We start from the raw sequence: 20,207 nt of genomic DNA on the forward strand, positions 1-20,207 counted from the left end.
CGTAGTTGGCCCATGGGCGCAGTCTGGACACCCCTGTCTCTAGGCTCTACTGGAGGAAGTCAAAGGCAAGAAGACCACAATGGCATAAACTATCAGGGATGGATGTTTCTGAAACTCTTCCATGAAAGTGCACCCAAGAACAAATAAGGGGAAGCCTATAGCCCTGGTGTCTAGAGGAGTAGTGTGAGACAATTCCTTAGATGAGATGTCAGATAAGAAGAGTTCCATGTTCAGACTTGTCTCATCACTCTAGAAGTACCAGTGATGGCTGACAGCACTCGTCTATCGGCTGGATAATTCTTTGTGATGGGGGTGTCTTATTCATTAATGAGTATTTAGCAGCATCCCTGGCTTTTACCCAATAGATTGTAGTAGCACCTCCCTCCAGTTATGAAAACTGAAAATGTCATTATCTACATAGTCAAATACCCTGGGGAAGCAAAATCCTCTCTGGTTGAGAAACATTGATCTATGAGGATAGATTGAATTCCCTCCGAGGACCTCCAGAAGTAATTGTACAGGGTGGACTTTATGGAAAACTAAGGCCCATCAGTAACAGGTGAGGGACACACTGGTGAAACAAACACAAGTCACACATAGAGGATACAAAAGTTGAAGGCTATGCACGTGCGAGTTTAGGGCTCTTTCAGAATGTGGGACTTCTGCTCTCAGTCTCAGCATATAACTGAATGTTCTGAAGTACAAACTGGTAGGTATTATCTTCTGAATAACAAAGTCTGACGGCCTCCTAGTGCCATCTCTGGCCCTTAGCACCTGACATTTGCTGTTCCTTTGCTTGAAAACTTCCTCCCTGATGACCAGTGCCCCCACAGCCATCCCTTGTGATAGTTAATTTTATGTGTCAACATGACTGGGCTACGAGGTGCCCAGATATTTGGTTATTTATTACTCCGGGTGCATCTGGGGGGATGTTTTGGATGAGATTAACATTTGAATTTGTAGACTGAGTCAAGCAAATTGCCCTCCCTTATGAGGGCGGGCCTCATCCAATCAGTTGAAGGTCTGAATGAAACAAAACGCTGACCCACTTTCAAGTTAGAAGAAACTCCTCCTACCTGATTGGTTGAGCTGGGACATCAGTTTTTTCCTTTCTTCAGACTCAAACTTAAATACCAGTTCCTGTAGAGTCCAGGTTCCTGCTAGCTTTCTAACTCAAACTTACACCATTGTCTCTCCTGGTTCTCAGGCCTTCAGACTTGGATTGGAACTACACTACTGGCTCTCCTGAGTCTCCAGCTGTTTAACTGCACATCTGGGGACTTGTGAGCCTCCACAGTCACATGAGTCAGTTCCTTACAGTAAACCTCTATACATATACATGAAGATATATGGATACCCTTGGTTCTGTAGAATCCTAACACCACCCCACCCCCTTCCTTGATTAACCCCTCTGTATTTTTCTTCTGTATTTATCTCCAAGCATCCTTCCCTGAATGTTTAGACTGACTGGATACCACTTCTTTAGGCTCTAGCCTGCTTAGTGGTCTATTGCTTCCTCTATACTAAAATTTCCTCAGAATTGAAACCATATCTTGTTCACTCATATATTCTCAGGACCTAGTGCGGTGTATGGCATAGAGTTAGTTGGCAATCACAAGGCATTGGTTGACTAAATGCATAATTGCTTAGTACGAAATAAGCTTAGCTTGAATAATCATATTCATCTTTTATTTAAAGATCTCTCTACATGTCAGCTACTACTTAGAAAAATAACATTTTATTAATAAAGCACTCCTAAAGTCATTGCTATTTCTTGAAACCAAAGAAAGTGATACCAGATTTAGAAGTAACCTGGTTAGTGGGAAAGGATCTAGTAATGGAGCTAAAACTTACTGTGTGATGTGAAAGGTGATGAGGCTTTACTTCACTTTCAGTAGAATATTGTCCTTTTCTAGAATATTGTTATTTTATTCTAGAATATTGTTCTTTTCTATATTTTTTGAAGATTGTGTTCAAAAACTGTTTTTCCCATTTTATGCCCTTTTATAATATTTATTGTCCTGCTCTGTGGATTCTTTCATTAGAGGTCTATTTGCTCCTGGTTTGCCCGGAGGGAAAGGATGATCCAGAAGTCTCATCTGTCTCTGTTACTATGTATTATTACTTGGGAAACGTCAAGGCAAATGCCATATAAATAAATAAACCCCCCCAGAAGCTTTAGCTCTCACTGTTAGGCAGTGGGAAGAAAGAGCAAATGTTTAAGTTTTAAGAGATGGACTTAATAAAAAGTCTGCCATTTTCTGTAGGGTGGGAGAAAAAATATTCTTCTAAAGCATATGTAATTTTGCATTGAGGATTGATAAAATGTTATTGAGTCTGGCTTTGTTATCAGTTTATAACAATTGTTATTTGGTTTATCACAGCCTGGCAATCTCAATTCTACTGGGCTTAGTGTACATATTCCGTTATAAGTAATAAAATTAATCTTTGAAAAGGAGTCTAATCTTTTATTAGGAGAGGCTAGGCAAAGCGGAATCATTTTCCATTACTCTGGGGACTCATTTTTGGTTAATCTCTTTTTGATTTCCCTAATCATGTGCAGTATCAATAAAATCCAGTTAGATTTACCTTCCTCTAAAATCCATATGAGGAAATTCAATTACCCTCAGACACTGGTGAATCTCCTACCAGGTACACTCCTTGGGAAAGGCTACGGGTTGTTCGATCTAGTTATGTCTTCTGTGCAGCTGATGGCTGACATGTAGATGTAGAGATTGTTAGCACAATGTGTAATTATTTGGTGAAAATTACAGAGCGTATTTTCTTTCTTTCTTTTTTTTTCTCAGAAGGCTTGAAAATTGAGTGTTCTGGTAAAATGAGCATCCTTGACAATAGAGATGTACCACACTGTCCTTTAGGTGATACATAGACTATCATGAAACTTCCCACACATAGATTGCAAATTTTTAAATAATTAAAATCCTAGAGCTCTGAAGACACTGTTCCAGTCAGGTACCATGTGGTAGCTATTCACCAAAGATCACTCCTAATAAACCATGCCTCCCAATATCTGTGCTCTTTGCTGTCCCCCTCGCACTGAAGCTAGGCTGATCCTGTAACTTGCTTTTCCAATAAAATGAGATAGAAGTGATGACGTGTTTGCATTTCTGAGAGACTGATCTGCCACGTAGGAAGTCCTATTGTTCTGAAGGACAGGGCACGTGGGGAGACAACATGGAAATACTACGTAGAGTGGTCATATGAAGAGGAGACGTCCTGAGATGAGAGAGAGAGAGAGAGAGAGAGAGACTCAGCTGTCCCAAGCATCCCAGCTAAGCCCAGCTTTCCCTGCCAAGGTGACATGAACATGAGTGAAGCCATCTTGGACACTGAATATGCAGCCACCATGTGACTGAAGCTGCTTAAGGAACTTAATACAAGCAAGACTAGCAGAAGAACCATATAGCTAAGTCTAGTCTACCCACAGAGTCATGAGAAATAATAGGATGATTATTGTTTTAGGCCACTAGCTTTTGAGGTAATTCGTGATACAGTCATAGGAAACCAAAATTGGCACCCTAAAAATAACTTAGTTTAGCCATCTTATACTATGGGTGAGGAAATGGAAGATAAGCAAAGTGAATTCATTTGAAAAATGTTACCAAGTAATTTAGAAAAAATGCTGGAATTAGAATTCACATCTCTAGATTTCAGTGAAGAAGTCTGTTCATTTTATTATGCTGAGTTACTTTAAATACACAAACTTCTAAAACATCTCTGTCCAGTAATTCCACTTTTGAGAATGTATCATTAGCAAATAATAAAGAGAGAACATTGCGTCTAAAGATGTTGATCACAGTTTTACTTATAATAAATAATTGGAAATAAACAAAGTCAAAATATAGAGACAAGATTAAGAAACTTGTTGTCTTTAAACCGAAAATAATCACATAGCCATTAAAAAGAATGCTTTTAATCAACGAAGAAGGAGTGGCCTTAAATGACACATTAGACTGACATTTTGGACTTAGCTGATATTTTTAGGACATTTCACACCAAAACAGCAGAATACATTCTTTTCAAGCACACATGGAAGGTTTTCCAGGATAGATCACATGTTAGGCCACAAAAAAGTCTCAGTGAATTTAAGAAGATTGAAATTATATCAAGCACCTTCTCTGACCACAGTCGTATGAAACTAGAAATCAATTACAGGAAGAAAACAGAAAAACACACAACAAACTACAACATGTGCAGGCTAAGTTACAAGCTACTAAACAATGAATGGGATAACAATGAATGGGATAATCAAGGCATAAGTCAAAAGATACCTTGAGACAAATAAAAATGGACCACGATGACCTAAAACCTATGGGATACAGCAAAAGGAGTTCTCAGAAGAAAATTCATAGCAATTCAGGCCTACATCAAGAAACAAGAAATATCTCAATCTAATCACACACCTAATGGAAATAGAAAAAGAAGAACAAACAAAGCTGAAAGTGAATAGAAGGAAGGAAATAATAAAGATCAGAGCAGAAATAAATGAAATAGTCTCTAAAAAAACTAATGCTTTTGAATAGCATGATAAATGCACTGTATAATATTAAGTGAAAAAACTGAAGCACAGGAAAGCAGGACATGGAATGTTTAACATAAGATCCTTCTTTTCTTCTAAAGATGAGATAGAGAAAGCAGATTGAAAAGTAATGCTTTTTGATTATTTAAAAGGCCCTTTTGGGTTTTCCATGCCATTTGAGCAATATTGGTCATTTTACAGTTCTCTGCTGACAGAGGAGAGAAGGAATAATAATCTCTACGAACTTTGGTACTTCTCCTATGGGTTCTTTTCTTAACAGGATCCTGATGTGAGCTTAATTTAATTTGTGTTTTTCTTGTAAAAGAATGGAACAAAATAAAATTCCATGCTAGTTATTTATATTCTTCATTTTTTTCAATTCCACATAATCAGAATTATAAATAGTATTTAAAATACAAAATACATGTCATTCACTGTACGAGAAAATTTAAATATTAAATGATTATCTTAACTTGGCATTCCTCTTCCTAGTTTCCATTTCCAGTTTCTGAAGTTAGAGTGGATTAGTTCAAAAAAAGAAAACTGCCTGTTTCCTTAGAGAAGAAGTTACTGCTGTTGAAAGCTGGTATTAACCTCTTATGTATTAATCTAATTTATAGGTAAGTCTTTCTTCGAATACCAATGCAACAAACCCATTTCTCAAGTGGTTTATTTTTATCTATGACATTTTATAGTTGGTATGATATATTGGAGAATAAAGTACAAAATCTAAAGCTATTTTTGTTAGTAATTATTTTAAAATGTGAACTATGATGAAGATTTTTAAAATTTTAAAACTTCTAAGTCAGTTTTTAAAAATGCACACTCACGTCCCCATCTTCTGTGCTGTTGCCTACACTTTTAATTTTCCCAGTGCCTGGCTGTAACCCAGAACAAGTTCAAATACAGTTTAAATATCCAAAAAGTTTGATGACTTGAAACGTAACGCTTAGGTATAATAAATAAAACAGGGAAGGACTGCCTTTACCAATCTCCAGTGAAACAAAGTACATTAAACTTCTGTACTTTATTATTTCTATGTGCCGCCAGTACTGGCAGGTATGTTTTCCTCCCTGACTTTTAGGATCACAGCTATCACAGATGGTTGAGGCTGCTGGATATTTTCTCCTCCTCTAGATAAATAAGGAATAACATGTAATTTGAAAAAGTAAATACATCTATTTAAGCTAGCATACTTACTTATCTATAGTTAACTTATTTTAAAGGTTACAGGCACTATTATCAAGATTATACATAGTGAGCAAAAGATATGTTAATACATTGCACAAAAAGAAGTCATTACAATATCATAATAATCTGTGATAAATACTTTATTCAGATATATTTAAAGTCGTGGTTACAAGGATATAAAATGTCAGCGTACTCATGTGTCACCAAGGCATTCAAGAAAAATAATCTCTTTATTATAGACAATATGAACACATTTTAAAATGGAAACATCGCAAATTCGTTCTTCATTAATCATTAATCTTATTTTTAAATATCTAATCTTTTAGAATCAAAGTGTTTCCATTAATAGTGTAAAAGTATGAAATTTCATCTTGAAACAGTTTCAAGTTTGAACAGTTGCCTGAATGATTATATGATGAGGAAATTAAAAATACTTTGTTTTAAACAACTTTGATTTATTCTCTTTTCTTTGTAACTTACATCAAGTCTGCATATTACCACATAAATAACACAAATTATTTATCAAAGAAGGTATCTGTTCGAAGTTGTGGAGATTGGACACAATGCTCAAACAATTTCTGCTGCCTGGTTAGTTCTTATTCTTTCCAGGAGAACTGCCATCCACACAGGAGTGAGATATTGGTAACATGTGACTCTGTCGCTCACTACAGATGACTGAAACATAGTGACATCACTGAGCCAATTATATTCCCTCCCCTGATTTTGCAATAGGAACACAGCAATTCAGGTCAATATGGGGGGCCAGACATTGAAGGACACGCAAACTCAGGGATGAGGCTGAAGTTGAGGCAGCCATTTGGGCACCTACTTTGGGACAACAGACATTGAGAGCTGAGCAGAGAGAACTGGTCTTCAGCAAGACACAGGATAACGAGGAACAGTAAGAAAACAATATCTAGATTTTCAATTCTAGAGAGCAGCCTTTGTTCCTGAAAGTTTCCCAGTTCTAGCTGTAGCTCTTGGCCAGTCCTGGCTCTGTTCTTGCCACAATGGTCTCAGAGATTTTGCGGAATCTTTAGAATATTTTCATTGTTCTTATTAATTTATTATGTGAGTCTGTTTCTTGCCACCAAAGAAGCCTCATCTAAGTCAACAGTCTTTTTCTAATTTATAGCACAGTGTAAATGCCAATTTCATCAGCAGTTTTCCAGAGGAGACATTAAGCTCTTTGGTTAGATTGTAAGCTTTTAAGGACAGGATGCTTATCTTACTAATTATTCACAGGTCATATCACAATGCATAATATAGAGTAAATGCTCCATAAACATGTGCTTAATGAAATGAACCTGGAGAATTAAATGAGAATTTGATATATCTGCATCATCCATTTTGTGATTTGTCCAATTATTCTTGGTATCAGTGGATCACTTTCACCTTTTTTACTTATTTCTTTAGATTTTTAGATGCACAATATTTAATCTCAGTGTGAGGAAGAAACATCAGGCATACTGTCACATGGACTGTAGGAAGGCTATGTCTCTGACAACTGCTAAGTACTGTCTTGAAGTTTGTCTGGGGCATCAGCCAAACAGCAGCTGAACAATCTGAATGCTCTAAGAAAACCTGGTTATTGATTGTTCTTTCTGTGTTTCATTCGTGCTTTTTATTTCTGCATTGTTTCAGGTGATTGGATTCTAGGAACTTGCACAATGACGAGATAATCGACCCGTGCCAGCCTAACTCTAAAGTGTTGATGTCATTAAATCACACATGATGGAGAACTTGTGGTCTCATTTGACTTCCAGTCCAGATATTTATAAAGGGTCCTGAAAAACAAAGAGTCCTACAGGCTACTGTACTGTTCATAGCCTTTCCCCACCTTGCAGGTTTTCATAGACACCTCACTTGAAGTTTGTTGTCTATCAAAGTAACTGAATGGATGAGCTTTTCTTTCTCTCAGAGTGAGATGTCATTTTCTATAGAGAATTCAGTCAGGAACAACCAGACTTGAGGGTTCTGCAACATTAACTCCCCCCTTTTTTGTTGTTGAATAAATCATGGTCATGACAAGTCATCAATTTTTACTTTGATCCAGATCTTCATTGAATCCTGCTACACCGTTTTCCACAAATACTGACTTGTCTACAGCTAAGGATGAAAATAGCAGCCATAGGGAAGGGGAAGGAAGTAGAGAAAGTAAGGGGAAGGGGGATAGTATTGAACTGGAAATGTAAAGACTCATCAGAGAAGACTAATGGAGATTAATGGAGGGATTTGCAATTAAGAAATAATTTCCCCCCACTTTTTCTCTGCTTTCAAACAGTTATTGCGATCATCTATCTTTATATAATACATTCACATGTTTTGCTGAATAGTCAGGGAAGGATTCATTAACATTGATATATCAATGTTGCACAAGATGAAAAATACTAACTTGGGCTTAGTCAGTTTTGAGTTGTTTTGTCCATGAAAGTCACAAAATCAAAGACAAAATTTTGGAACTGGACGAGGCTTTAGTAATTATATAATAATTATTAATTTTGTCATTAATATTGATATTTATTTCAATTCCATCTGATCCAAACATCTCATTTCATTTTATAGATATGAGGCTTCAAGATGAAATAATGTTAAAGTCAATTGAAAGAAATTCCAGTTTTTAAGATGAAGTAATGGTAAAGTCAAGTGAAAGTTAATGGCTAAAAGTAGATCTTCTGAGTTAGTGTCCTCCCCAGTAAATGACAATATTTTCTCAGCTTTTTTGAGGTTTTTGGTGATAGAAATACATATATTTCTATGTTCATCTGAATAAATATTCTTGAGTCTTGGAATTTGCTCCATTAAGGATGAATTCATTGCCTTGAAATCAATCCATGAATTAATTCTACTGATTGACATATTCATCCGTGTTGGACACTTACTCTGGTTTCTAGAAGAAGAAGTGTGGTTGAAAAAGAATGTTATGTGAGGAAGTTGAATAATAGATATTAGAAAATGCTACATGCACTCTTACTGCTTCCTGTCATTAAAAATAACTTTCAAGATATTTGGTTAAAGAACTCTAAGTGAGAATAAATATTTAGAAAAGAAGTTTGAACTAAGTTAAACTTCTTGTAAGGATATTTATTTCAAACTTATGAACTTGACATTCATTCCAGGCAAGATCTGGAATGGATATTCAAAAGACAATGAATATTTAAGGAATAATTACTAGACTATCACATGGATTCTCTAAGACATTTGGAAGCAATCATATCAGATTAAACTTATGTCCATCTTTCATGGGCTTATCTGACTGAATAATTAGGAACATACAGCAGATACATGACAAATATGTAGAGGCATTAGCAAGGAATCTGATAAATTTTCTTATGCGATATTGGTGGAAGAGATTTAAAAATATGCACTAGATTTAAAACAAAGAAATTTGAAAAGAGTGGAATGATTTTATTCAAAAGTTGTTCATATAATAATAATCTAGTAGCTATCACTTATTGAGCACTTACTATGTGTCAGGCATTGTACCAAACATATACATTATCTCATTTAATTTTGTTATGTAATATTTAATGTAACCTATTTCAATTCTACACATGAAAAAACTGTAGGTTATAAAGTAAATAAACTTCCAGGTTCACTCAAGCAAAAGGAGGTACCAATATATAAATGTAAGTTGTTTGACTCTAAGACCATACTTCCTATCACTAGATTAATATAATCTTAATGGAAGAGTCTAGTGTTTAGCTTGGCTCTATTTAGTTCAGTGGAATTATCTTCCTGGAATAAAATATAAAGGGCATGCTACAATGATGTAATTGTATTGTCATAAAAATTTAAACTTATTGATATAAAATGATAAATTTATTTAATTTATTCCATTAATAACATTTTATTTGTCCCTTACACTTTGAATGACAGAATAAGTATCTAGAATGATACTGAGAATTGAAATTTTTTTCAGTTGAAATGAACAAGATGAAATGTAACAAAGATAAATGTAAGAACTGACCCTTGGGTCCAAGAAAGCAAAGTTAGAACACCCAAGGAGAGTAGCAATGTGTGTGGCTTAGCATATATGATATTGATTTATGATGTATAATAAGAAATATATATTTGGTCTTTGTAGGGTTTAGAGCTTCTAAAACCCTTGGAATTTCCTAAGTGATGAGAGTGAGAAAGTTATCTTTTGCTATGCTAATGAGGTGACTTTTGGAAAGGCCCTAAGTAACCCATGGAAGGGGGCTGGTTGTCAGGGAAACTAAAGCGTTATTAGAAGGTTGAAACTTTCAGTCTACTGCCCTAACCTCCAGGGAGGGACGAGGGGCTGGAGGTTGACTCAGTCGCCAATGGCCAATAATTTGCTCAGTAATGCCTATGTAATGGAGCCTCCACAAAACCCCAAAAGGATGGGGTTCAGTGAGCTTTCATGTTGGTGAACACGTGGAGATACAGGAAGAGTGATGCACCCAGAAAGCACGTGGAAGCTTCTTGCTCCTTCCCACATACCTTGTCTTATGTATTTCTTCATCTATATCCTTTATAAATACCCTTTATAATAAACTGGTAAATGGAAGTAAATGTTTCAATGAGTTCTGTGAGCCACTTAGCAAAGTAATCAAACTCGATGAAGGGGTCATGGGAACATCCAATTTGTGGCCAATCGGTCAGAGACACAGAACCTGGACTGAGCTGGTGTCTAACAGTAGCACTGTGGAACTGAGACCTGATGATGTCTTCAGGTAGATAGTGTAAGAATTGAGTTAATGGCCTGGTGGGGTGAGGAAAAAAACAACACATTGAAGCATATGTGAAAAAGACTGAGATTTTGGTTTATAGTAAGCTCCAAGACAGTCAACAATTTGATGTGAGTGTTTAGCGAATATCGGTGATCACAAGCTTATTAACAGAAAAAAAAATAGAACAAAATGAAGGAGACAGTACCAGACTGTTCTACATTTGTCAGAACACCTCTGGGATTTTGTTTTAAGTTCTAGGTGCCATGAAGCATATGGATATATGTCTATATAAGGTTGCTAATCATGTCATACAGGGAAAAAAAATGTTCAGGATGGTGGTGGGATAACATTATAGCTATCTTTAAATATTAAAAGATTTTCCAAGTGAAATGTGGCCAGAGACTGGTATACAAAGAAAACTAAAGCAAAACATTTTGTTTTGACACGAGGAAGATGTTTTTAATAGCACTATTTCTAGATGGCCTGGGTTGCTTCATTAGGAGGTGGTGTTTAATCTTAGAGGCATTCAAACAGACACAGAGCAAGCAAATGTCAGAAATTCGGTAAACAAATACAAGATATCTCATTCTTGAGAAAACTAAATTGTGGTCAATCTATAACCTCAGATAGAGAGGGGAGAAGGTGCCAATAATTTTGCAGACTATCTCAAAGGCAGCCAGGGCAGCTACTTCTTCATAATTCAACGCTGTTCAGCCTACTTAATTTGCTGGTGCAAAATATTTTGCATATTTTAAAATAGGGTTTTAGAAATATTTTCTCAGAATAACTGTGGCTTGCTCTAATGAACAGTTCCTAGACTTTATATAAATTAAATGGCAAAAACAAAGTATTCAATCTGCTAAAACAGATTTAAAAATATGACTGTGTCATATATTTCCCAGTCCCAATCTGGTCTATTATTTTTGTTGTTGTTGTTTCATTAAAATTATTCAGTAACAATAAACAGTATTTACACAGGAAATTCTGGGAACCATAGTTGTCTTTCCTTTTACTTATTAGACAGTCACAGAGCCCTTGGTGAATCCATCTATTAAAAGTCTATGAAAGTAATGTCTTCATGGTATTTGGAATAAGAGAACGGTTGCTCTCCAGTGCGGTTTGAGGCCCTTCTTCGGGGAGCACATATTACAGCCACGTTTTTTTCAGAGAAAATTATCAAAAAGAGGTTTGTCTTGTGACTTTTTGACTTCTCTTCATCCTCTTCCAACCACAGTCATCTCCCTCCTTCCAGACTCTGGGACTTGAATGTATAATTGCAGCCCGTTGTCTGCAGAGTAATTATAGCCTAATTTGACTTGTTGCACAGCAGGATGACAAGAGGCCTAGCTGTCAGGCGGGGTCAGAGGTCAGCCATTACCCCATAGACTGTAAGCAACCTCATCAGGACTCTGGATGGCTCTTCTGAACTGTGAGACGGGTCTGCAGCTGTCTGTGTGTCTCTTCAGAAGACTCTGGATGAAAACATGGACTGTTTTCAAGACGCAACATCCCGGCATGCAGTTTGGCTTCTTGTTCTCTTATCAAAGACATGACAAATATTCTGAAGTGAAAGGCGCTGTTTTCTCATGCTTTCCATATAAATGTCAAGTGGAACATATATATAAGCCAGCACTAAAATATCACATCTATTTTCCTTTATACACTTGAGATTTTAAAATGATATTGAAAAAGAATGCTAAATCAGTATGCTACATTAGGATGGAAACTACTGTGTGTTAAAAAGGATAGTAACTTGAATGTAAATAAATGAATTGCATTCAGACTGAAAATCCTATAGATCCTGTAAATAAAGGATTATAAAATTACAAAGTAAAAAGAAAGCACATAATATATCAGTTAACCTAATCCTATAGGTGATTAAAAAGCATTCCTTAAATGATATTACTTATGTTTTGTCTGGTCTAGATTTAAGTCTTTGAACGGATGAAATTTCGGATATATTTCTAGAGAGAAAACATTTTTCTATTGCTGAAAGATTCTCCAATCCCATTTTCAAATATTTGAAATATTTAACACAATTTATCTTCTCCAAACTTTAGGCAGACATACTGATCCAACTCACAGTAATTGCAATGAATAAATATAAAAAAATATAGTTGAGAATTTGCTCATCAAATTTTCAGATATTACTAAATTAAGTGGCAATTTTAATGTCCCAGAACTGGGAATAAAATATAAGATGACCTTGAGAAAAATTGGTTAATCTAAAAAAGAATACGTTTAGCAAGTTAATAATATATAACTTGTTATAATAATATATAACTTATAAGTTATAATAATATATAACTTGCTAATATATTTAGCAAGTTGAGGGGGACAAAAAAGTTTAAACACAAATATAGTAGGGGAAAATACCCCAAGAAATTTTGTTGTTAATGCACTAAAGAAGAAGTATGAATAAACTGCTTTTATAAAATATGCTGGCGTGATACCATGTTCTACCAAATGTGCTAGACACCAGGAAGCTATCCTATTGCTCTATTTTACAAAAGGAGAATACTGTGTTTCATTTCTATTACTCCATTCCATTATATTATTCCTGTCTGGGAGCTGTAGTGCACTTATTTAGTCAGAGTTTAGGGCAGGATTGTAAACCCTAGAAAGCCAGGAGTTCATCAGAGAAAAGCCATTTCTAGGTTACGTGGCTGAGGTGAAAACATAGAAATCAGGATGTGGCAGAACAATGAGTAAGCAGGCAGGAAGTGAGAGCAGTAAGAAACAGGCAGGCTGAGCTAGATTGCCCTGGCAGGGCCAGAGACAGAAGAAAAGAGAATCAGGATGTCAAACCCACGGTGTTAGCATCAGGATTACAGTGGGCATGTGGGAGGCCCACATTCAGTTCTCTGACTGCAACGGGCGGTTGCGGGAGACACATGCAGTCTCAGAGATCTGGTTGTGCACCCCCCTTCACTTGATCCTTCTGGTTAATGCTATGAGAACTACCACAATTTCCTTAATTACCGTAAGTGTTTCCCTAGAGGGTTTACTATGTATGTGTCAGGACATAGACTAAGAATTCATTTGTTGAATCATTCCTTTATTCTATAAATGTATGGAGTATAGAATGTGTCTCATCGTGTGATAGTTACTAGGATATAATGGTGAGTAAAAGACCATGAGCAAGCATGAGACAGAACTTAATCATATAGTGTATACAACCTAAATAGGTATGAATATACATATAATTCAAAATGTGATAAGTGCTATTAACAACAAAATGGGACCCTAGGAGACTGAGGGGCCCAAAGTTGGTCTGAGAAAGTGCTGCGATGTGAAGGATGAACAGGAGAGAACAGGAGGGAGAGAGGGGAGTGGGCGCTTTGGACAGAGAATAGTTCTTAAAGGATCTGAGAGTCAGAGAGTATAGAGAAGAGTTCCACAAAGAGGGCTGAGAAGGGGGAAAGAGGCCAGATTACACAGGGTCTAGCAGAGTAGCCAATGGAGGAACAGGATGCACATGATCGAATTATTTTAAGACAACCCCGGCTGCAGGGTGAAGAATGGGTTGGATCTACTATACAAACTAGTTAAGGAACCAGTTGCTTGGACCATCATGAGAAAGAGATAGGAGAATAATTTACTCAACCTAACAAACTAGTAGGATCCTCATTTTACAGAGGGATAGACAGAGGCTCGATTCCCAACGTCACAGGCCTACCAAATGAAAGATTAACTCGTTTGTGTTCAGTCTTCCTAATCACATACTCAATGAAGCAAGATTTATACAAATGTGGAACCGAAACAGAAACTTAGATGTAAATCAATTCATCAATTTATTAAAATAATATTTGTTGAGTGGCAGTTCTAGGCACAGGGGGTACAATATTGAAAAAGAGAAAAGTCCCTCTTCTAATAACAGTTACATTTTAGTGGATAAAATGGTAATAGATGAACAAACTAGCTACCAGTGATAAAATAATAGCAATAAAACAAGGCGATGTGAGAGGCAATGACAGAATATCTCCTTTCGTTTTGTGGTACCAACGAAGGCTTCCTAAAACCAGAATAACAAGAAGTCTGGACGGTGACTGAGGGAAGAGCCATTCAGGCAGAGGGGATTTCTGGGACAAAGACCCTGAAATAGGGACAATCCACGAAAGTCAGAACAGGCCTTGTGTCATACACCTGAGACTTGGACATCAGGGAGAATTTCTTGTTTGCTCCCAGCACTGCAAAGCACTGTCTAACAAGAGGGGTTACAAGCCCCATCCCTTGTGTGGTAGGCAGAATTCTAACATGGCCCCCATGACCTTTGTGCTTGGCGTTACAACTGTGTTTTTCAGATGTAATTAAGGTTATGAATCTGTTGACCTTACACTAGGATGATTCCTAATTGGGCCTAATTTAATCACACAAAGCCCTTCAAAAACAGAGAGTTTTCTCCTGGTGGCAGAAGAGGAAGTCAGAGAGCTTCTGAGTGTGAGGAGGAGTTGAGAAGGTATTACTTTACTTGAAAATGGAGGGGCCACATGGCAAGGAATATCAGCCACCGAGGAAATATTGGCCTGAGTCCAATAACCACAAAGGACTGAATTCTGCCAACAATCTGAATGAGCTTGGAGGTGTGTGCTCCAGAGCCTTCGGATAACGGCAGGCAGGCTGATTCCTTGATTTCGCTTTTGTGAGTCTTTAAGCAGAGAATCCACTTGAGCCTGCCTAGCCTTCTGACCTACAGAACAGAGAGATAATGAATGGGAAGTGCTATAAGCTGCTAAATTTGTTTCAGCGTTAGAAAAACGAATCTGCCTACAGTATGCCAGGCACTGTGATAGGCTGCTGCGAGGTGTGCAATAACTATGCATGAATCCTGCCCTCAGAATGCAGGCCTAGGACAGTTCAGTCATTCATTCATTTATGGAAAAGAAGAGGTGGAACTAAACCCTGTCTTAAGAGGTCAACCAGCTCTTCTCTTGTATGTGAAAACAAGCAGCCACAGCCCCCGTTCCCTTTTCTCTTCCCCTGTACTGGAGCAACACATACTTGGGAGCCGCAGGATTGACTGACATATAGCACTTACAAACTTGTTGTCTCTATTAATATAGAATCATTAACTTAAGCTGCAATGTTGTATGAAGAACAATACTTAACATTTGCGCAAAATCACCATTTAAAAAAAGTACCCAAAATGTACAATAAGCACAAAACAAGTACACTAGCATCCACATATGAAATTTTGGCGTTCTCTTCTGAACATACAAAGACAAACAGGTTGAGAAGATAAACCTGCCTGGGTCTTACCCAGCATTGAATTGGGGCTGGCACACCTGGGATCTGTAATTTTCTCAATATCACTAGTTGAAGTCAGTGAATCTGTGCAGTTTTAAATTATTTTTAAAAGAACCAATGCAGACCTATTGACTTTCTAACCAGTGACATAATTTTGATAAATACTTGCACATAATAATTGGAGAAATTTTTATTGAGCGATTGCATCAGAGCAAGCAAACTTGGCAAAGTGTATTCATGGGAACAAGTCTAGCCTGGGAGGTGGTTTGTCTGGCTAACAGCAGTAGGAAGAATCCAGGCGAAGAGATAATGGAGGCCAAACCAGAGGAGTCCCTGTGGAGATGGAAATGGACAGATAAAAGACACATTTGAAGGGGCGTCAATTGGATTTAGTGACTTTAGAAAGAAGGGGGAGGAGTCAAGTTACTCTTGTACTTTACAGCCACATATTTTAAATCTGAGTGGGTTTCTACTTAACTCTTGGAACCAGGCCTTTTTTTTTTTTCATGCAAACCGGTAGCCTGATCCTAAACTGAGGATTTTAGTCTTTGACCTAAATGTAAAAATGAAAGTCATCGAAGTCTCCTGATGCAGTCCCAAATCTAATCCCCTTCAATCCAAGAGCCAGGAGAACAGCCCTAGTATGCATTTCAAATAATTCTGTTTGTTGTAGTATATGATTGCTCCTCATTCTTGTCATGTTCTGGGAGTTTAAAAGTTACTTATTATTTGAAATGGTGTATCTTGATACCTCCTGACAGACAGATGAAAGTTTTGTGCAAATTTTTTCCTGCTCCTTTCAGACTCACTCTGTGCTCTCTCAATGGTCCATGTAACAGCAACCCCATTTTAATGCAACGACTGCCATGAAAAAGTAAAACTATCAGTCATTGTCAAATACTTTATAAATGGAGACAGAGGAGGGGTTCAGTCCTCTGTGTAACAAGGACAGAGGAGAAAGGTCAGTGATATATCATGTGGTATAGGATTTCCCCTTAAGCAATCTTCTGCTAAGACTTGCTCATAGTGTAGAAGCTTTTGTCTGGTCAGGGACTCTTAAGATTGCTCCTCAACTTCAGGCTACAAATATTCAAGTCTCTGTATAGCATTGGAGAAAGGAAAGAATGCATTTCAAGTGAATTTGGGGAAAGAATTATTATTATTATTTTTTGCCATTTACAAAGGCCAGGCACTAATATTAACAGTTGTCTAACTTATGAAAAATTAATTAGATGACATAAATTATGCATGTGGGAAAAAAATCTATCAATGGGTGGTTTGAGGAGTTAGAAGAGCACTTAAATCGAAAACAAAAGTTATTTTGTTCAGCAGGTCACATTTGGGGCGGGTTTTTGTTTGTCCTTTGTGCCTGAAAATGGTGAATACAGAATTGTTCATAGGTAATTCCCTCGTAGTGAGGGAACTAGTCTTTTCAGTAGAGTTTATTACTATGTGCTTGTCTGCTGTTTGAAAGCATAGAAGGCAATTGACAAAAATTTAATAGGAAAGTCAGAGAACTGAAAAGTCCCTAGAAGAACTGGCATGTCTGAATACTGAACTCATTGCCTAGCAACACGACACAACCTCATAATAAGCCCTTGTCCCAGATCTCTTGAGCAAAGAATAAACACAATGACCCTGGAAATCGAAAGCATATATGTAATGTAAAAAGTAAACAGCTCTGATGCCAAAAGAAGTTTAGATTTATATTTAAAAATCTCTTGTAGAGTAATGAAACATATTTACTTACACAGTATCAGTTTGACTTTAAAAGGAATATTTAATATTATTGCACTTTTTTCTGGTTAATTTTCTTTTCCATACCAAAAAATAGAGGCAGTTACTACACCCATGAATAGTTGCAAATTAGAGCAAATGTGTTAGAAATGTTCAATCTCACTTTGAAAGTTACATTATAAATATGACTATCAATTAATATGTCTTTTTAAAAGTTTCATAAATCTATTTTTGGAACAATGTGGGGGTATAATAACTAAATATAAACAAAAGTAGTTTAAATTCAAAATAATTTATTCTAGTTTAAATTATATAATGAAATGAAAAATGACAAACTATAACTCAGGAAATAGTAGCTACCCTGAGTTAGCGATATATTTATCTTTGGCTCCAATCTTGGTAAGTATGATTAGAATCTTTAGTATAAATTAAATTCTATTCTTCTATTAGTATACCATAGAGGATTAAGCATTGAATAGAAAAAAAAAATTCCTGGTACTATCTGGTATTTTCTACAGCCCATTTTCTTTTTACTCTTTTCGTTAATCTTTCTTGAAAAAAGATGTATTGTTTTCTCTATTTAAGGAAAATACCTTAATTAACACTAAGCAATAGTCTCTAATAAAATGGAAAGAAATCAATGATTTGGCCTGGAATTAGAGAGACTTCTAAAGGGAAAGTACAAATATACCTACAGGAGAGTCTAAAGGAAGAGAATACTTTCCTCCACATAGTTTAGCAATCAGGTAGGCATTTATAATCCCAGCTGATGGTAGCCTCTTTCATTCTGGGGAGAACTGTCCACGGGCTTCACTATAGTACGGAATATACGGTGGTATGCAACTCATTTTCATGGTGATACTGCCTTTGTGATTTTATATTATACTCACGGTTCTACAGAGGAAAATATATGGATAAAAATATTAATTGCAACTTTATCATCAATTCTAAAGTTCTCTTTTAATTCACAGATGTCCAAATATTAACTTAAAACTGAGTGGCTGAAATGTGTCTCATAATATTCTAGGCATTTGCAGTGTCAGATCTACAGAGACAAGTGCATCTGGAGACAAATGACCAGACGACCATAAAACAGAAGCTTAATTATGTTCACTTACATTTTCAAATTATTCCCAACAAATTACCTTGGGTAGGTGACACATCTATCAAGGCAAAACTCTGATTTCATATTCACAGTAATGTGCTCCTGTAAACTGCTCTAACAAGGCTTTAACTAAGTTTTCCTTGTGACCTCACTGAGCTGAAATATTGCAGGCTGTGTGTTTTGCAGTGCCTCCAATTAATTTCTGACCTTGGTGCTGCCTGGGCACAATGAGGCAAGTGAAGGGTGGAGATCAGATTTAATTTTGAATTTCCTGACTGCTGCTGGTTTGTATCTCAACTCAAACATTACTTAAACATGTTATTTTTGGTCGATGGCTTTTTATGCAGCACGCTGGGCAAATGTAATTAAGTGGGCTGAGTTTTGTTCTCAGCTGTCCTCTGAGTTCTTGTGTGGGAACTTGGAATCTCAACAGGAAACACCTGTATGGTAGTTGTATACCAAACCTTCCCAAAGAACTAATATATAACATTGTTCTGGCACCTCACAAGCTCTTCCCCAAATAGAAATGTCCAGCTGTATTTGAAGGCTGTATTTTTAATTACTGAAACTCCAACCTCTTGGCTTAGAAGTGAACCTTTTTTAAGGGTCTATTAGGGTTAGCTATATCAAGAATAAACCACATCATTCACTTACTTCATCATTCAACTGAAAAAAAAAATGTACTTAACCAACCTTTATTGAATGCCTATTCTGTGCAAGAATTGTGGAGGTATATAAAGAGAAATCAGATGTAGATCCTATCCTTAAGAGAGATTAACAAGAAAACATTATTGTTTGTAATGGAATCTAATTTTTTCTTAGCAACAGCAATCAGCTATTTGGATAGGCTGTTTGTTTTGTGAAAAATAAGTTGAAACCATGCCATTAAAACCCCATATGACCTTATGTTTTTGGCAATATATAGATTAGAAATAATAATAATAATAACTCAACAAAAAAATCTAGAAATGAAGGATAAACATAACCAAGCTACATTTTAAATTTCATAGCTGAGCTCCTATTAGAGAAATCCTCAGAGATAAAAAAATAAACAAACAAATAAACAACAAAACTAAGAGGGCTTTGAAAGCAAAAGTGGTAACTCAAATTGAACATGAGTCTGTGGTTACCCTGGTAAAACTTGCTGATGAACCTCACTCAGACGTTTGGGTTTTAATAGCTTAGTGGGCTCAGGAAATAAGGCCTTGAGCCCAAGCAAGATGAGACGATGCAACTGAGATTCCAGCATAAAGCTAAAGGTCTCAAAGAGTTTCATTTCATCCTTAGTGAAAGGGTGCACCAAAAAACTCTGCCACAATAGGGAAATGACAGGGATATCTATCAAGGTCAGCCTCAGCTCAGGATAGGGAAAAAAAAGTTTTCCCTAAGTACCTACCTGCAGTCACAGATTGCCCTCATTTGAGGTTAGAATTTGAATTTACTACAACAGAAATGTCCAGATAACATCAAGCTAGGAAGTTAAAATGATCAGGGATCAATACTGTCCCAAGGAATGTAACAGAAGCAAACACAACTGTGGTCAATAGCAATACATGTTCAGCCTAGAGCTCACAACATCCCCAGATATAAATCATCAAGTTTAATAATAATAAAAAAATAGCATTCAAAATATACAAAGAACTGTTAAAACTCAGCAATAAGAAAGACAACCAATGCACTTAAAAATGGG

The 20,207-nt window shown here is 36.5% G+C and overlaps 1 long non-coding RNA gene across 1 annotated transcript; it reads left to right on the plus strand.

Moving 5' to 3' along the window:
* The first annotated feature begins 1,728 nt into the window (after nucleotides 1–1,728).
* LOC117021134 (uncharacterized) lies at nucleotides 1,729–18,561 on the plus strand. Its single transcript, XR_004422817.1, has 4 exons — nucleotides 1,729–1,789; nucleotides 2,564–2,652; nucleotides 16,479–16,636; nucleotides 18,440–18,561. It is a non-coding gene; the product is annotated as an uncharacterized LOC117021134 (long non-coding RNA).
* The last annotated feature ends 1,646 nt before the right edge of the window (nucleotides 18,562–20,207 follow it).

The sequence above is a fragment of the Rhinolophus ferrumequinum genome, chromosome 4 (assembly GCF_004115265.2).
Source record: "Rhinolophus ferrumequinum isolate MPI-CBG mRhiFer1 chromosome 4, mRhiFer1_v1.p, whole genome shotgun sequence".
In the NCBI taxonomy this organism is placed as follows: Eukaryota; Metazoa; Chordata; class Mammalia; order Chiroptera; family Rhinolophidae; genus Rhinolophus; species Rhinolophus ferrumequinum.